The 18,096-nt window shown below is 44.1% G+C and overlaps 1 protein-coding gene across 3 annotated transcripts in view; it reads right to left on the bottom strand.

Annotated features, from left to right (window-relative positions):
- Nucleotides 1–18,096, bottom strand: part of unc5cb (unc-5 netrin receptor Cb) — a 124,651-nt gene that overhangs the window by 84,227 nt on the left and 22,328 nt on the right. The window lies entirely within an intron of this gene.

The following is an 18,096-nucleotide window of genomic DNA, read 5'->3' as shown; positions in this document are numbered from 1 at the left end:
GAGGAAAATAAGGTCCCCAGAATACTGTTTGAAGCTAGAAAGCTGGCAGGGTCCACCAAATATAAACAAAGTGAAACAATATGAAATTGAGTCGTCCTTAAAGGTCAGTTTGTTTATTCAGTTTATTCAGTAATGAAAACAAAGAGACTTTATTTAGTTTGTTTGGACATAAACAGTCCACCAAGACAACATGAGTCAATAAAGACCTTTCTCCTCTGATTAAAATGTCTTCCCAAAATCTACGTAGTGCACCTTTAAGGAGAAAAGTTGAACATATCTGTATGTTGAAATGACATCATTAGATGCAAACACATGTACAAATTCACAGTACATTTCCTCTTGTGGGTGCGTCTCAATAGTCTCTCTGGCCTTGAATACGAGGCTGATACGAGTGATGATAACCTCCTTTTAATTTTCCAACCTTTTAATTCGCTAATCTACAGCTTTCAATTCAATTTGCGCTTTTTTACAAAACACATAACACACAATCCCTGCTCAGCAGTCCTGCCCTGTAATAAGTGGAGGTCTCAACCCAGCACTTTAATAAATGTGTTAATTCAGAGCTCACCAGGCAGAAACAATGCCAGCATGGGAGATAAATTCCCCAGCTTTCATTTCCTCTGTCTGTCTTACGGCTGATGCTGAGCTGGAGATGGCCCGTGGGGTGGGGGGGGATGAAGATCATACATCACACCGAGGCATCCCTGCGTCTCTAACATGGCTTTGTCTCTGCTCTGTGTCTGTGCATCTGTTTATGTGGTATTTGCTGAGCAGTAATAATACCATATGGCCCTTTATAGTAAATGATGCATATTATAATTTGGTGGCAGAGGAAAAAGGGAGGATTTTATGTCTAGAGTCTTTTGCACCTGAGGATGTCACAGCCCAAGATACAACTCTGCAGTTTTCTGACGGGCCACGCCATGTTCCCTCTGTGTGAGCCACTGTGTGTGCGTGATTGTCCACTATACACTGACGGGGGGCCTTTTTATTACTAAACGAAGCCCTGTGGAAATGCTGCCTCTACTCAACCTGAACGTTTCTATTATTAACTCTCGGCACCGCAAAATCCTCAAGGCGAGTCTTCCGCTGGTCTGTGAGGGAAAACATCTTTACTGGATAATAGCCCTTCGTCTAATTACAATGCCAGCAATCACAAACACACACACACACACACACACACACACGCAAAGAAGGAGAAGAGGGAAGGAAAAAGGTGACACACATGCACACGACTCACTAAAGGCGCATGTGTGTGTGTGTAAGTTTGTTGCGGCAGTGGTAAGCTGAGCTCATTAGCGCAGGTTGCTACAACGTGAATGACACGTTATAAAGAAGCTTCAATCAGATTTACAAAGCTAGTCACTATTGTAACGACCAGTGACTGCATTGGAAACAGCTTGGTATGTGACAATCAGACTATATCAGTGTGTGCACAGCATAAGGAAGTAAACTCAGTCAGTGTGCTGGGAGCAGAAACTCCGGTTTGTTTGATCCCCCCTGTATTGTCTGTATTCTTTCTTTTTACAATCTGTGTTTGCGATCTCTGATTGAGCTCGGTACGCAGAGGTCAGAGGTTAAGTTGCTCACGTCTGGGATTCCTCAGAAGGCTCCTCATTCCTGACCGACCTGCACCGTAAACACCGAGCCCCTTAATCTTCTCCCACCGCCACATAAACACACATACATACGCACGCAAAAGACTCAGGTTCCAGGCCGTCGATAAAACAGCACACCAGCCCTCTCGTGTCACTTAGTCGCCCCTCCCTGTTCTCTTTTAATGGCTTTTTGAAGGGGACTGAAAGCTTTTCTCCTGACTCTCGCTCCCAGTTTGTTTAAACAAGTTAATTAGTGGTGGTTGATCTGATGGGACTCCGGTGCCTCTCAGGTCCGTCGCAGACTCTGCGCTGCCAGTCAGGGGGACAAAGAGACACTAATCCGAGTTAAACTGACTGGCTGGAGGAAGTGGGGGCAGAAGACAACTCGACTAAACATGCTATAGAATGAAAAGAGGATCGAGAGGGCTGGGAATAGAGGCATCGAATAAAAAAATCATTAAAAAGCATCGCAAAAATCAGTGTCGACGCCTGTTGAGTACAATTAACACTTTAAGGAGGTACTATGTGGTTTTGGACAACTTTAAGGTCAGTTTGCTTATTCTGTTTCTTCAGTCATGAACATAAAGAAAGTTTCTTTATTCAGTTTATTTTGGCATAAAATATCAGTCAATGAAGATCTTTCTCTTCTGGTTAAAATTTCTTTCCTAAAACTACGTAGTGCACCTTTAAAGGATGAGGAAGAGGAATGATTCATGTTGTGATACATCCTTCCACAAACGCTAACATTAAAATCCATTTTTCAGTCCTCGCTCATGGTTTCCTCGGGGCAGCCAAGATATCAATATTGACATCATCACTGTAAAACTCATATTTTAAAGCTCCTCCATTATAGATCGGCGTACTCATTAGCATGCAGGAACCATTACTTCCAATCAATATATCACCAATGGCAACTCTTTCTGCTCGGTGAGAGCACTAATTATCAGGCATTTTTCCAGAAATTGCCAGAAAGTGCAGTAGTTAAACCTGTATCCTTCAATATCAAATAATTACACACCCATCTCTAATTTTCCGTTTATTGTAAAAGCGATTGAGGAAGACGTTTTGATTAAAGTCAGCAACTTTTTTTTTTTTTTTTGGAAGTAAATGGCCTTTTTGTACTCATTTCAAACATCACAGGACTGACGCTGCACTGATAAAGGTGTTAAATGACCATCTGAATACTGATTCAGGTGAGAAATCAGTTCTGATGCTCACCCTGACATGCGGAGCCCCCCCGGGTTCAATTCTTGGGCCACTTTATTCAAAATGTACATGTCGTCTCTAGGTCAAATCATACATGACAATAACTAATGACAGCTACACAGACATGGGACAATGTAAAAAGAAGAAGATTCTGAACTGTTTGAAGCTGTATTTTCATACTTTGAGTACATTTCAGTTTCTTACTTTCTTACTTATAACTGATGCATTTACTTCTGATTTACTTAACTCTCTCACCAAGTGATTGTAAAAAGTCATTTAGACTCTCTCTATCAATGCTTAGAGCAAGTAAATAGCTTCATGCAACTACATTTTCTTCCACTGACTAAAGACAAGAGAGAAATCATTGTTTTTGGCAACAAAGGGGAATGAATAATAGTTATTTGTCAGCTTGATTCCAGAGCTTGAAAGACACAATTCAGACTATAAAGACTTCAAACTCGTTTGAAAACTGAGTGTTATAATAGACTCAGATCTGCGCTTCAGCAGGCACATTAAAAGCAAAAAGTAAATCAGCATTTTATCATCTCAAACAAACAGTAAGAATAAGAGGGCTCGTGGCCAGACAATTTAGAGAAACTCACTCATGCCTTCACTCCAGCAGAATGGATTATTGTAACGGCCTATTGCAGGTTTCTTCCTTCAAAAAGGACCTTCAGAGAACGTCAGCTCATTCAGAAATCAGCTGCCGGAGTTCCAACAAGAACGAACAGAACTGAGCGCATTAATTCGTTATGTGAAGAATGTATTTTAAAATGTTCTGGACAGAAATACATTTTAATACATAAACCCACTAGGGGCCTTAAAACTTGACCAGTGCAGGTAATCAACTGGTAAAGTACCTGGAGTCAGAACCAAAATGGGCGAAGCTGCTTTGAGGTAATATTCATCACACGGACAGAACCAACTTCATTATAATCTCAAATGCACTCCAACCTTAGCGACTTTCAAATCTAAATTAAAACCTCAGCTCTTCTCCCCGAGCCTTTGATTGATTGGTTTCTCTACTGCACTTTTATTTCCTCTGTTGAATTTGAGGCAACTTAAGAATTATTACTGCTCTGGAACTGGACTATTGGGTATTTCTAGCCTGTTGTTATGTTTGTTGATTCGCATTTGTTTTTATTTTATTCTATCTTAATTGATTTTACTCTGTTTTATTTTCTCTTTTTAATTTCATTTGAATACTTTTCTTTGTCAATGTAAAGCACTCTGAATTGCATCTGTTTCAAATGAGGTATATATATATATATAAAGCAGCCTTACCTTGTCTAATTATTGATCACAGCGAAAATTAAAATGGATTTGTAAGTCCGCTCCTCAGCTGAAGCTCCATGTTTCTTAAGATTGGGCTTTTAGTCGGCTTAACTGTGAGAACTGCAGGAATAAATCATGAATAAACCCTGTTTCTGGTACAAGGTTAAATGTGCTCTATATAAGAATTGGCCAGCTGTCAAATTCATAGCCAAAAGAAACAGAGCAGCATATCACAAGAGTGACCCCTAACTGTAGCTGCCGTTAGCTAGTTAGCTCATTTAGCCATGCATCTAGTGGTTCAGACTGGGAGCACCAGGGAAGTATTGGTGTTTACACCACAAACACAGGAGCTTTGAACCAGGTCATAACAATAAAACTGTTACAGCTTTATTTTTTTTTGAATGTTTTCAACACAAATTCCTACATGTTGCAACTTTGAATTCATTTTCTCAAGGGCTGCCTCGGATGTCATATACTGCGATGCACAAAACCAAATCAAAAAATTCATAACCTCTCTACTTAGAGATGTCAGAGTAATCAACGTCCTCAAACAGGAGTTTGTTTACTGATCCCCGGCCGAGACAAGCGAATCGGATGACCACGCAATTTCTTTATTATTAAGCTCGTAAGAGGACTCAACCGAGAATTAGAAGAGGTATCGCGGGTGGTGAGGAGAAAAAAGAGGTACGTGGAGAGGTCACGTCTCTCGAGTGGTGGAGCCGAATTAAAATGGCTCCGTGTGAGGAAACACTGTCTGACATCCTCTTCAAAGGAGAGGTGAGACACAGAGAGTAGGAGGAAATGCAGAATGCTGAGAAGGAGCTGGGGGGGGGGGGGGTTATTGATTAAGAGAGCAAGAATGTGGGAGAAGAGACAGCTCAGCGAGGGAGGGAAAGGTAGAGGTAAGGAGGTGGGATGAAAAGGATGACTAAAACGGCGAGAGGAAGCGCAACAAGGGGAGTTGAAAGCAGGTTCAGACTCAATCAGCAGGTAAAGGGGAGAAAGAAACGGGGTGGGTATTGTGAGTGAGACACAATTATACCCCCACATCTCCAAAGTAAGTAAGCCTCTGGTGGCTGACGAGCGGATGAAAGTGGAGTAGAGGAGCAAGCAGAGAGCGTTAGCGATAGTGAGATAGTTAACATGTTCCCAGCTATCCCCAGCACCCCTGCTGTCCCTGCCAGTCAGCATGCATCCTGATCTCTTCCTAATGAGTTGTTTACATCCACAGCAGCAGATCAAAACCTCACCTCCGAGTCATGGTTGGCGGCGTCAATATTTCCAGATACATTAAGAATCTTTGGATTTTTGCAGCGAGTCCCTGTTTGAAAAACACGGGCAAACGCATTATTACAGCTATAAGCACTTCTCTTTCCGTAGTTCATCCCTAATTCCTCCAACTCGGATGCCTGGGGATTGTGTCAGTCTTCTCTAATGACCAAGATTAATGTTAAGTAGCATTATGGTAATGGAGGTACCAGGCCTATTCCACTTTATTAAATAAAGCTGCATGAAAATGAATACGATTATGGATTCTGCTGTTGTTAATGGAGCATGGCGGAGAACAATGTTGACTTTTCTTCTCATTATTGTTTTGATATGATGATCAGGGTGTGTTCCGGCGCTACACCAACACACACACACAAAAAGAGACACAGGCGACGGCTTCAATCTGCATCTGGTAGCATATAATCTAGCATCACAGCGGGGACTTTAGCCCTGTGTGCGCTTAGAGGTGCAGAGCGAGAGACAAAAGTAAGAGGCGGCGAGAATTACTGTACGCTCCAGTGCATTCCCAGCACTCCCTTCAAAATTTCGCCAACAATAGAATCATACAGAGCTTTGAAAAGAGCTGCAGCGCTGTAGAAGCACCCCATGAAGATCTGCAGTAGCCTAGAAATCAAAACCTCTGCTGTGAGAATTTTAAAAATGTACAAACATTCTCTTGGATTACAATAGCCTGAATATTTTTCTCTGTACCCCCCATCTGAGAGGAGCCCAGGGATCTCTATAGACAGAAACATGAGAGCTGTCTGGATTAGGCAAGCTTTTGTTCGAGGCTCACCACCTGTATATGTGTGCAAGCCTGCGCGCGTGTGAGCGCGCACATGCAGTGCCACCCAGGCCAATCTCATAAAACCGGACCCCGGCTTTGAGGTCTCCCCTCATGGGGATGATCTTTCAGTTGTCCTCCGTCTCCTCTTCTCCCACCCTCAATTTCCCCCAGAATGTGTTCACCTCCTCCTTTCTTCTCCTCACGTCCCCTGAGTCGCACACACCAGAGCACTTAACCTCAACAGGCCTCCCCCTCTGCTCCGTCTGCCCCCGACACAGACGCATCGTCACATCAACTCGGCTCATATTTAGCCCTGGATATGAAAGATTAATGGGGAGAGAGCAAGGGGGGGAATCAGCGTTTGGGTCTGCCAAAGGCTCCGTGCTCCTCCAGTCAGGGAGCTCTCGCTCGTGTTCCCGTGGAACTGTAGAGGGTCTGTAGTTTTAGCTGAAGTGCTGAAAGGAAGAAGGCATCATGCCGAGCTCTCCACCCTGGTGTCACTTTCAGTTTACCTTCCCCTGCTGAGAATCCTCCACCAATTATTTGGGCTACAGCACACACTGCCTTCCTTCCTGCAACAAACAATGACATCAAATACTGTGTCTTCTGGGATCTTTGAGAGGAAGAAAAAAAAACATCTTTGAATTTTTGACAACTTTCTACGAAAACGGGGGAGCCCGAGCCGCAAATTCAAACATCGCAAGCTCACAAATTCATTGGGATGTCTGTCCAGCAATAGCTACTGACTGTTAATTGAATATGTAGAGACTTTGTCGATAAACATTTAAGAGGGCTGCTTCTTCTTTCTATAAAGAGATATAGCCTGGAGTACGGTTACCAAAGGAAACACAATCGGATAAAAAGATGAATCAATGATATAAGTAGATTACATGGTGCCGTCTATTTCTTTAAGCAATCTAAAGTCTCTTTACAATCCCTGACCTGAGACACAGTGAAGAGAGGCAGGAGAAAGAGAGACGGCGAGGAACATCCTGATGAAAAACACACACTAAGCTCCTCTCGGCACATCAAATATTAAGAGCCAATATTAGCCATGGCTTTGTCACCCCATCACCATTTCCGGAAACATCCTCATGAGAGCGCATGTGTGTGTGCACGCATGTGTTTTTGTGTGTCTTGCGGTGTGAAAGTAATTGTCACACAGGCATGTGCGGCTACAGCAGCTGTGAAGAGGGAGAGGTCGCTCATAGGGCAGCGCTCAAAAGAGGAACTCCCTCACTTTTCCTCGGAGTTGGGGTTGAAGAGGGGTTTTGGAGAGTGAATGTTTGTACCGCGTGGTTTCAGCTCTCAGTGTGGGAGAGGTGGTGTGGGCAGCGCAGAGCCTTAGGAGCTGACCTCATCCAGTACAGTGGCATGACCCCACCCATCTGAAAGTCTTTCCATAACTCTCCCTTCACACTCCAGAAGTGTCACAAGTTCAAATCTGTTGGATTTTACTCGCACGATTGAATGTGCTACTATTTTTTTTCTAACCCACATGTCAATAACACATCCAAGCAAAACACCTCCTAAAAGCCAGCCGAGGGCGGTGGTGACAGCACAATGCTCCCAGAGCTTCAGAGGGACTTAATGGTAAGTATTGGGGGCACTGAATAACTTCTTGCTCTTTGTGCAGCGACAGTGAAGGTTGCAGAGCATTGCAGAGTTGTCTTGAGCTCACTCTCCCCAAAGCCCTCCTCTCTTGTTTTGGCATTTCCCCTCTTCCCCTCACCACCACCAGCACGACGCGATGAGTCCCCGAGACGCTTCAAACACACTCTCTCACACAATAAAACCTGAATATTAAATCTCGAGGGAGCACTCGCTGTTCCTGGGGCAGCTGCATTGGGTTTGTAGAACACAGGAAGCTCATCCAGCGGGCAGTTCGTGGCCACTTTGTCCAGCTTCAAAAGCGATGTGGGACTCTAACTCAGGGTCGAATGAGGTAAGGGTTCAGGGCTGGGACGAGGCTAGTTGTGGCCAACTTTGACAGAGGCACTGTGTTATGCTGCTTCTTGAAGTACTGCACTAGAGAGGTCATTTAATCATGTTTACAGTTAGATATCCGGTAAAAGTTTGCTAAGAAATTAAATTAATTAATGGGTATGTCAAATTCATACCCAAGCCAGGGGGCAGCATTTCACTCGAGCAAACACTAACTGCTGCTAACTGTAGCTGCTGTTGGCTTTATAGCTCAGTTAGCCGTGCAGTTAGCGGTCCCGAAGCTGGGAGCTTGACGCACTGGGGGAGTGTTGGTGCACAGCTAGCAGAGGAGCTTTTGACCGGGATGGGCCGTGACTAGCTGGTAAGCATGCAAACTTCAGTAGACATCTCTGCAACACAATACACAGGTGTCATAACATTTCTTCACATTCTGGCTTACACCTTGGCATTTAGCTCAAAGTAGAGCTGGGACAAGTAATCGATGAGTCAACTGATCGGTTAAAGGGATTTTTTGATTTGATTCCAGCTTGTTAAATGTATATAATTTCTGGTTTCTTTGCTCCTAATCATTTGAAAACTAATTAATTTATCAAGAAAATAATGGACTGATTAATTGCATTAATTGCAATTGTAATCATTAGTTGCAGCTCCTGCTCAAAGCAGCCTCATACTGCCACTAACACAACTGGAGCGTTTTTATACACCAGTTGTAAAGACCCAAAAGCATGCTAAACTCAAAGCACTGTAGACCCAAAACACACATTTCCCCAACTACTTCTCTCTCTTCGCCATCCAGCTATAGCCCACCTATCTCTGGACACAGCACCTTATTCATTATTCAGGTAACACGGGACTAAATCGATTTCCTGCCCTCACCCCTCACCTCTCACCTGCCTCCTCTTCCTCTCAGATCAACATTCCCCACAGAGTGCAAAGAGCCCGGGCCGCACGAGCAAGTATTCAGGGGTATTTGGCAGAATAGCCCCCATTTGAGCTGGTTTAGGATTTCACATAAACACACCTTGATCCCTAAATCTCAGCTAAGCCTGTTTCAGTTTCAAACAGCAGGAAAAGAGGCTGCTCGAACACTTAGGCAGGCAGGCAGGCCGGCTGCCGAACAGATCAGGTAGAAACTCTACGTGTCCATACACCGGGGCTGAAAAGCCCATCTGAATGTAAACGCCTCTAAATGAATTAGTATTACTTGTGCATGTGGACACAGTGTGTTTGAAAATCCAGGTTCCACATGTGCAGTATCTCTGAGTGTGTGTGTGTGTGTTCATAACCCCGTGCCTGCATGCAGCTGCCCTCCCTACAGGGATCCGCTCCTTCAGACACATTTTCACCTCATCTGCGTTTAAGGGCATTAATATTGCACTAGCCGCGGTGGCAGGGTTAAATGGATGACTGGGGGCGAGGAGGGGGGCTGAATGTCAAATGCAATCCCTTCACTTTTCCTTCCTTCCCTCTGCCTTCCTTTCTCCTTTTTGCTGTGATCCGGTACGACACGGGGAGTACAGGGGGGATGCTGTAGTTGGCTCTCCGCAGAGACAAGATCCAGAAGCCACGGCACCAGCGTGCGTTCTCTGTTTAGAGGAATATACGATCCTTTTCATCTGCATTCACATTAGCAGCTCCTGCTGTTCTTCCGCTCTCCTTCCCTGTTGCTCTCCATCCATCCATCTATGCATGTGCGATATCCGACAAAAGAGACCAGACAGAGGAAAGAGAGGATAGCGATGGGATGTGCCGCAGACCTTCAAATGTTACCTTTAATTTCAACAGCCCTCAGCCTAGACAAGGTTAATTATAGAAGGCCTATTGTTAAAAATGTAAAAAATGTTTACAAGCTTGTTAACATGCAAAAGGTCTCCCTGAAGACCACGCAGCACAGTATATCATACAAACCATCGCTATAACATTAATCTGGTCCTGCTGGGACTGTCGTGCTATGCAGAGACTGAAGCCTTTCATGTTGCTTCACTAATTAAGTCCCATTCCTATCATTGAATTCATCGCTGAGACATTTTGCGAGCAGGCTCAGTAGAAGAAGAAGAAGAAAAAAAGGCGGGGCCTGCCGCCCCGAGAACACTGACATCAGCGAGGTCACTCCGAGGTTAAGTTAACAGGCATTCGAGCTTCTGAAAAATTAAAAGCCTGAGCTCACGAAAGGCTTCACTCGGAGCAAAAGTGGCATGACCTGGAGGATTTGTGAAAAGAGTGCAGCGTAGACGGGCACGCAGACACACACACACACACACACACACACACGGCGCTGGTGTTAATGCACTTGGTGTGTCGATCAGCTTCCGCATGGGTGACCCTGCAACACACGTATTGACACGCGCTCCCATTCCTGCTGCTCAAAGTCGGACAAAAATTCACACAAACCATTCCCAGTGATTGAGCGCTCAGTGGAGTGAACAGCTGCAGATCCACACCAACAGGACAGATGCACCGACAATGCCGCTGACGGACAGATCATATCTCTTTCTCTCTGTTTTTCTTTTTTTTCCCCTCCTCTCCGTTTTCATCCACACACGCACACACATCCAGCAGCGGTTGTGCTTAGTGAAGTGTGAGGTATACAGTAAGTGTTGTTATGCAGGGTCACAGGGGCAAGGTGTCAGTACTTCACCTCTGAAGTGTTAGAATGCCAATTATAAAGAGGCTTAGTGTGCATCCCAGGCAAAGGTTGGGTTTCAGAAGGTGGAGGCTCAATGAAGTCATTGTTTTTTCTACAAAAACCCTTTTGTGAAAGCTATTTCCTGTGTTGTGTACGTTTATATTAATCAAGCAAATAAAACACGATGAGAGGAATATTGTATTTTCATTGAAATGGAAGTTACATACGTTGACATGTATGATTCCTGTGAATAATCATTTTCAGCATAACCAATGATGAGCTTGTGTTGGACGACTGCTGTATGTCTATACGTTTTTTGGGATAAACCACAAAAAATCTCGTTCCTTGTAAGTTTTTTTATGATTGATCAATAACGCTGAGTCTGATAGAACACAAAGTTGTAGCAATGGCAGCAGACAATGCTTCGAATAAAGGTGTTTCTGCAAAGAAGCCACAATTTCTAAAATGTGGATGCTTCACTCACGTTCAACCAGGCAGCACAGAGGATCTATATATCAGAGCACGGCTCAGGCTGCATTTATCTGTCCCAGAGTAGTAACCAAGCCCAACCAAAACTCCACAGGCATTCTGTTTTTCAGTCCAAACCTGACCCAAACCTGTTGCAGAGAATGTAAGCTGAAGCACTCAGTTTGCGTTACCTTGTCGCACAGTTGTAACCATGGTTACAGCACGTCTGTTTCCCATGACTCCAGTCACTTGAAGTGTAGATGACCATCAAAAGGCATTGCTATGCCCACAAAGACATACAATTATAATAAATCTATATATGTATTTTATATCTGCTTACACAGAGACTCGTACAGAACTAGGGGTGTCACGATCTCAATTATAAATTGAAAATAGAGCACATTTCCTTCAGTTTTGGCAATCGAATACAAATGCAGTATCGACAATCTGTGCAACACACTCGGAGGGAGTTCATGGTGCGTTCAGGTGCACTCTGAAATCTGCATCGCTTCATACGGTGAAGGATATGTGCACCGACAGGGATGTCAAGGGGCGTTCCAGTGCACCTCATAGAATATGTAAATGACAATCGTCAGGGTAAAATCAAATTGTGGATTTGGTGAATCATGACACCCCCATACAGAACTGGAGTTGAACCTGATCTTTGAACTTTGATGACAAAAAATATAATCAGTTCATCCCATTCTATGTATTTTTTTAATCACTCACATCCCAAAGCATAAATGATGCCCTTGGGGAAAGGCATCCTAACAAGCCAAACGTGTGTTTATGGTTTTAAAATGACATAAACTGTAGTGTATGATGGTAAGTTCAACATTGTATTGTGCTTCTGGCTTTATCCTTGATGGAATTACTTTGACTGCTAGAATGCTTATTAAATGCCTCTCACATCTGTCAGCGGTGGCTCGTCTGTAAACAAACATGTTTTGACAGCAGAGATCCAATGAGTTGATACAGAATAATGAGTCAGTTAGCAGGGGAGGGAAAAAAGAAAGCTGCCAAGCCCATCTTCCCTTATTGACTATCTGCCTCCAGTGACCGAACACGCACTTTTGTCCATCTCTATTCAAAGACTTCTCTTAGAAGCATTTATTAAACATACAGTAAGATTAGCTCGGCTGAATATTAAAAAAAAAAACGTGTTGGTACTGGAGGAAAAAAATGCATCCACACTTGACACGTTCGATTTGAAGTTTTAGGTGTGGCGTGTTCAGGATGTCCTTGGGGAAACTGTGGACAATTGTTAAATTCCAGATTTTCTTGACATGTTGGACACAGGTGCATAAAACGCGGCATTCATCATTCAAAGCTCTATCTGAGATTTTCTTTTTTTCCAATTCCCTGAGCCATATGTCATTTCATTTCACACGTGTTGTTAAAAATGAAAAAGATTCTTCAGTTATTCATCACTTGTCAAACTATTTCTAGGTTTTCAATCAGACGGTTGTCATTGTTGCCGAGTTGAGGAATTCTGCGGAGTGAAGCTACACTGAGAGTTGGCTCCCGCGCGCGTCCCAACAATCACCGTGGTTCGCTTGCTCAGATGTGACTGCATACTGTCCCTGTTCATCCCGAACACAACGAGGCACAGACGGACTCATTTGCTCAGTCTACACTGCTGAGCCTATGCAGATGTGACACGGGCTGCTGCAGATCTAGCACAAAGCAAACATAACTTACAGTAAATGAGGGTGAAAAGTCTATATTCATTTGGCTGATTCAGTGAACTGGATGAAACAAGCATTTCGGTGTCGGCTTTCATCAAGGTGTAAAACATGAGATGAGCTCGCAAAGTGGACTGGGGAGGGGGAAATATGTTTTGGAGAGAAATCAAAACTAACAGGATGACTTAACTAAAAGAGAAGCTTACAAAGTGAAATATTCGCTTAAACCCACATTTTTCAACCGAGATATGGAAAATCTGAGGTTGGAAATCAAGCTAAAAAAGAGCAACAGCACATCATGAAGGAATCAAAGAAAAGCAGACAGCTCAGCGGGGAAGCGCAACCTTGAAATTATCAGCAAAGTCACATTTAAATACCTCTTGGTTTCTTACATACAAAATCAGTCTCTCTCTCTGCTCACTCCACTGCGCATTGATTTCAAACCAGAGGAAAACAGGAGGCATCAGTGCAAACGGTGAAGGAGACAAGTGTGTCATTTATCCTTCCACCTCCAGGTTAATTGACAAGATAATTACAAGACTGAGGCGAAGGATGGAAACCGACATTCAGGGGCGCACGCATGCCTGCATTTCTACAACAGAAGGATGGATGGGCTCTCGAACATGTGCGCATGTTTTAAAGTGCAATTCATTATGCCGGCAGCTGTATTTGTTTATTGGTAATGAGCAACTACATGGGTGATTTTTTTTTCATGGGAAACTTGGCTCCAACCAAACTACTTTCCTTCTCTAACAAACATGCCAGCAGTTTCTAGCACAGTAGCCCTGCTAGCCAAATTGTTTCACATAAACATTGTGAGAACATAATCAGATGGCAGGACCAGAAACAAATGTCAAGTTGTTGATGCCTGTATGGTGCCAGTTCCATATAAAAGAAGCCGGCAAAATGTTGAAATGATGTATTGGGTCTTTTTGACGAGCCATAATCATGTCTTGTCAAGTTTGCAAAGAGGACATTTTACCTGACATCGCTTAAAACAGCCCACACATATCCACGTGGTCGAGTCCTTTAATCAGTAGTATGCTGTGCTGGTGATGTCATTTTTTGGGTTATTGGTTTAGTTATTTCCTGTTTTATTTCGTAGATTATACCCTCTTGTTACTTGTTGTCACATTCTACCTCCTGTTCACCTGTGTTCCTAGTGTTCTGTTTCCCTCCTGCGTTCCTGTGCTCCTCCCACACCTGTTTCCCATCAGCCAATGCCCTGTACCCAGTCTCTCCTCCTGCACCTCATCCCCTCCTTAGTTTGTTTCCGTGTGCTCCCTGTGTTCCTGATTTGCTCCTTGTGGTTTTCTGGTTTCTCCTCAGTTTTGCATTTCTCTTTAGTTTTTCCACGGACTTTAGTTTGCCTGTGGTTTGTTACATGCTTTTTGGATTTTAGTGGTTGGACGTTGGATTTTAATTTGTATTATTACCGTATCAATAAAGCAAATGTTACCTTCCTGAGTTTTGAATTTCTTTTCATAAAGTACATAGTGCACCTTTAAAACGATAAACATTTCGAATAATTGCGCAGCCCTTCTTTGCACTGTCAAATTAACACATTCTGTTTTATCTTTGTTTTCCACAGCGTCATCTGGGCTGTCACTGCGACACAGCTCTCAAACTCCTTTCATAAGGAGATAAGACAAATTTGTAAGATGATTATAGTTTTTCACACACATTGTTTTTGTCTTGAGCACCATAATATTAGATAAACTTTAATTATGGGTTGTGCATCCATGTTTTTTTTTTTCCATTCCTCTATATTTTAGGCAGGTATTTAGTGTCATTTCATCAACTTGTGGTTTAATTGCTGTGAATCACTTTATGATGATTGGCAGTCACGGCCCTGTGAATGGCTGACAGGTATCATACAAGTAGACAAGTAAATAATAGACATGGGAGGGTGATGAGCTTCATTGAATATTTTTCCATGGCAACACATGAGCCTGAGATTCTCTCTTTAGTCAACCTTATTTCACACATTTCTAACATGATTTTTATGGTTGATGCAGTCATTAAAGAGAGTCTGCGGCCCTGTTCTGCATTTCAAAGATAAGTGCTGTTTATCTTCTGCATAACACACATTCAGTGGTCCCTAAAAATACTCTGAGATATTACTGTAAAGCTCAGGTAATGCTGTACACAAGAAGGTCCTTTAGGAGAATTAGCATGGAAGTCTGGTACAAAGAACTGAATGATAAATGTGGCAATAAATGTAGTGAAATGAAACTTTTTTCAAGCATTGTTCGGAACAAGCAGACTCCTGAGTCCGGCCAAGAGGATGTCAGTGAGTCATTCATTTTGCCCCCTGGGACCACATTCAAGCTTTCTCATCTCTGGCTTCCATTCTCTCTCTGTCCCTCTCTTTCTCTCTGGTGCTGCGGCTTTCTTCCTCCCTTGTTCAACAGCTGTGGAGCAGGGTTAGGGTCAAGGGAATCTCACGCACACATGCACATGCACACACACACACACACACACGAGGATGTGCTACCGTTAGGCTTGAATGCAGCTGAGGGTGTGGAGGCTGGATTTTCCCATGCCAGTAGTTAACTGCTGGGTGTATTTGAAACTGCGGGGAGACCTCCACTGCCCTTTGGATCCCTCCCCTGGCCCCTGGCCCCTGGCCCAGAGGCTGTGTCCTCTCCCCTGCTGGGACACTCAATGGACTCTGTGTGAGTGTGTGTGTGTGTGCTGTGTGTGTTAATGGCCAATCTCAGGAGGGGTTCTGTCATTCAGTCATCAGCCATTCAGCCACCAGCCTCAACATTGCGGGCCGCCAGCCCCTCGCCCAGGGCAAGTCATCTGTCTTTAAAAGACAAACTGCGATCTTTCCCTCCACCCCAAAAACTTATTTCCCTATAGATCCATTTTCCTGAAGTATCCAATTCATTTTTTTAAAGTTGCTATCTTGGTAAATATATCTTTCTGCCTGTTTTTCTACCCCCTCCTGCGTTTAAGGCTCACAAAATTACTGTTTGCCTTGCTCTGTCCCTCCCTCCTTCCGTCCTTGCCGACATCCATCCAGTCCCAGGGTTTGTGTAGGACATCTCCTGCAGAGGGAGTTGAAAGCATTCCTCTGCCTCCCCTGTCATCATGGCTTATTTAATAACTATCCCAATAAAGTCAACAACAAGGCCCACGATGCAACCGATGCAACCCCCTCCTTTCCACCGTGGGCCCCCCAACCCTAGCCCTCAGGTCTGATGAATGGGGCCATCAGGCATGCCAGCTGCCCCGGAGGTGAGCAGGCTGCCCCCGCCGGGCAGCCAGGCCACCGAGCCAGAGGGAGGAAGTGGAGCAGAGCGGAGAGGGGCAGGGCAGGCCCGGCATGCCAGAACTCACACTAGGCAAAGCTTGGACGGAAAGAACTAGTGGAAATATGGAGAAACGTGGGGAGGGTTGGTGAAGCAGAGGGGTACAGGATGCACAAGCAAACAGGGGGCCGGACTGGACGCCAGCAACACAGTGGGCAGTGTGGATACGCTCACAACATGTTTGTGCTCACTGCTTGCTCATGACTTTCCACTTCTCTTGACAGTTGTTCAATATTCTACGAGGCAGAATGTCCACTTGGTAAAATTAGCAAAGCTACGGAAGATGGAAGAAATCCAATTCAGAAAATTTGCATTTGTACAAGGTCCTTTGCATTAATTATAGAAAATGTAAAGCTTGTAAATGTATCATGGTAGTAACTCAGGAGCACAGTGTACTGTGTGCCTCTCATGTAGACCTGCAACGATTAGGGTTAGGGTTATTTTCCAGCTTCTAAGACGAGAGGATTTGCTGCTTTTTTCCACTCTTTGGGTTTTGGACTGTAAATTGGACAAAAGAAGCAATTTCAAGACACCTCTTCGGGCCGTGGGCCATTTTATCAACCTTGTTGGTAATGAAAATAGTCATTAGTTGCAGTTCTGCTCTTATGGCGTATTGTAGGTGCATAAATTGCATTGTGTATGGTTCGATTTTGCATTTGGAACAACACGATTTGGTTTGTGTGTGTGTAAGTTAGAGCCAGGCGAAGTGGGTAAAAGTAGAAGAGGCATGTTGAGAAGCAACATTATGAATCCTTAATTAGGCAAACAAACATCGAGCACGCACGCATATGCATTAATCTGCAAGGCCACACTCATGAATTTAGAGAAGGTTGATAATTAGAGTGGCCAACGCGTGGTCATACAGCACAAACACACGTGAGTGACAACTGCTCCACAGCTGGCGGTTTAATACTAGAGCAGGACTTCTCAGAAAGCATGATGAGCTTTGATTACTGGCAGGCCAAAGTTGTTTCCATACTACCTGTCATAATTCTTGACTCGGCCCAAATTTACAGCATATGTGATCCCCTCCCATCCACTCCTGCCAAATAGCTAGCCATGCCTTCTATTCATTACACGGCAGTCTCCCTGTGCCACTCATATAGCTGCTGCCAGCCTTGGGTCTGTTGTGTGGATACAGAGCTGGTAAATTGGTCAAAGCTACAAAGCTCGCTGAGAAAAATCTTGACAGAGTGGGAAAATATCAGACGCTGAATGTTTCCCCGTCGCGCATGAATCTTGAAGTGAAAGAGGAAGACGTCCAGGATGAGGGAATGTTATCCAACTGGGACTGCGCATCAAGCCTGCGTAGACATATGGCTGAAGCAATAAAAAGTACAGTATCGACATTCACAACATCATTTTTCTTAATCTGAGCTTCTGGGGAGAGACTGGGTAGATTTACTCAAGGATAGTTTGCCCGCTAGAGTCCTCAGACTACCACTACCTTTGATTTGCTGTGGAGTTGCTGCTATATTCCCCTGCAGCCGCTGGGTTAGCTGCTTTCCTACCTGTTAAAAAATATCTTTTATCTCCATCCAGCTCACTTTCTCTCTTTACGTTCCCATCCCTCGCCATTGGGGAAATCTTTATTTTCGCATCCAAGCAAACATTTTTATAAATGCAAACAGGCTCTCTGAAGACAGCTTCAGAGGCGAGACCTGCCCTGTACCTGAAAGCGCAGCGGCATGTCTCTCCTGGCCCCAGCCCTCAGAGTAAGCACAGCTGTGTTGAATATTTCCCTCACTCCTCAGTTCATTTGAGGGTGATCTGAGCCCGGTTAGCCCCCAGGACATGGAGTGGTAAACAGGCTTGACTATCAAAGCAAACCACCCCAGTCAGAAAGACTGGAATATGAGCCCTTGACCACTGAAGCTGTGTATGCAGGCAGGCAGGCAGGCAGCAGGCAGTCAGCAGC

This window comes from Pagrus pagrus (genome assembly GCF_965226575.1).
Source record: "Pagrus pagrus genome assembly, chromosome: 19".
In the NCBI taxonomy this organism is placed as follows: domain Eukaryota; kingdom Metazoa; phylum Chordata; class Actinopteri; order Spariformes; family Sparidae; genus Pagrus; species Pagrus pagrus.
Note: the sequence above shows the minus strand (reverse complement) of the source record. Positions and strands in the feature narration are given on the sequence as shown.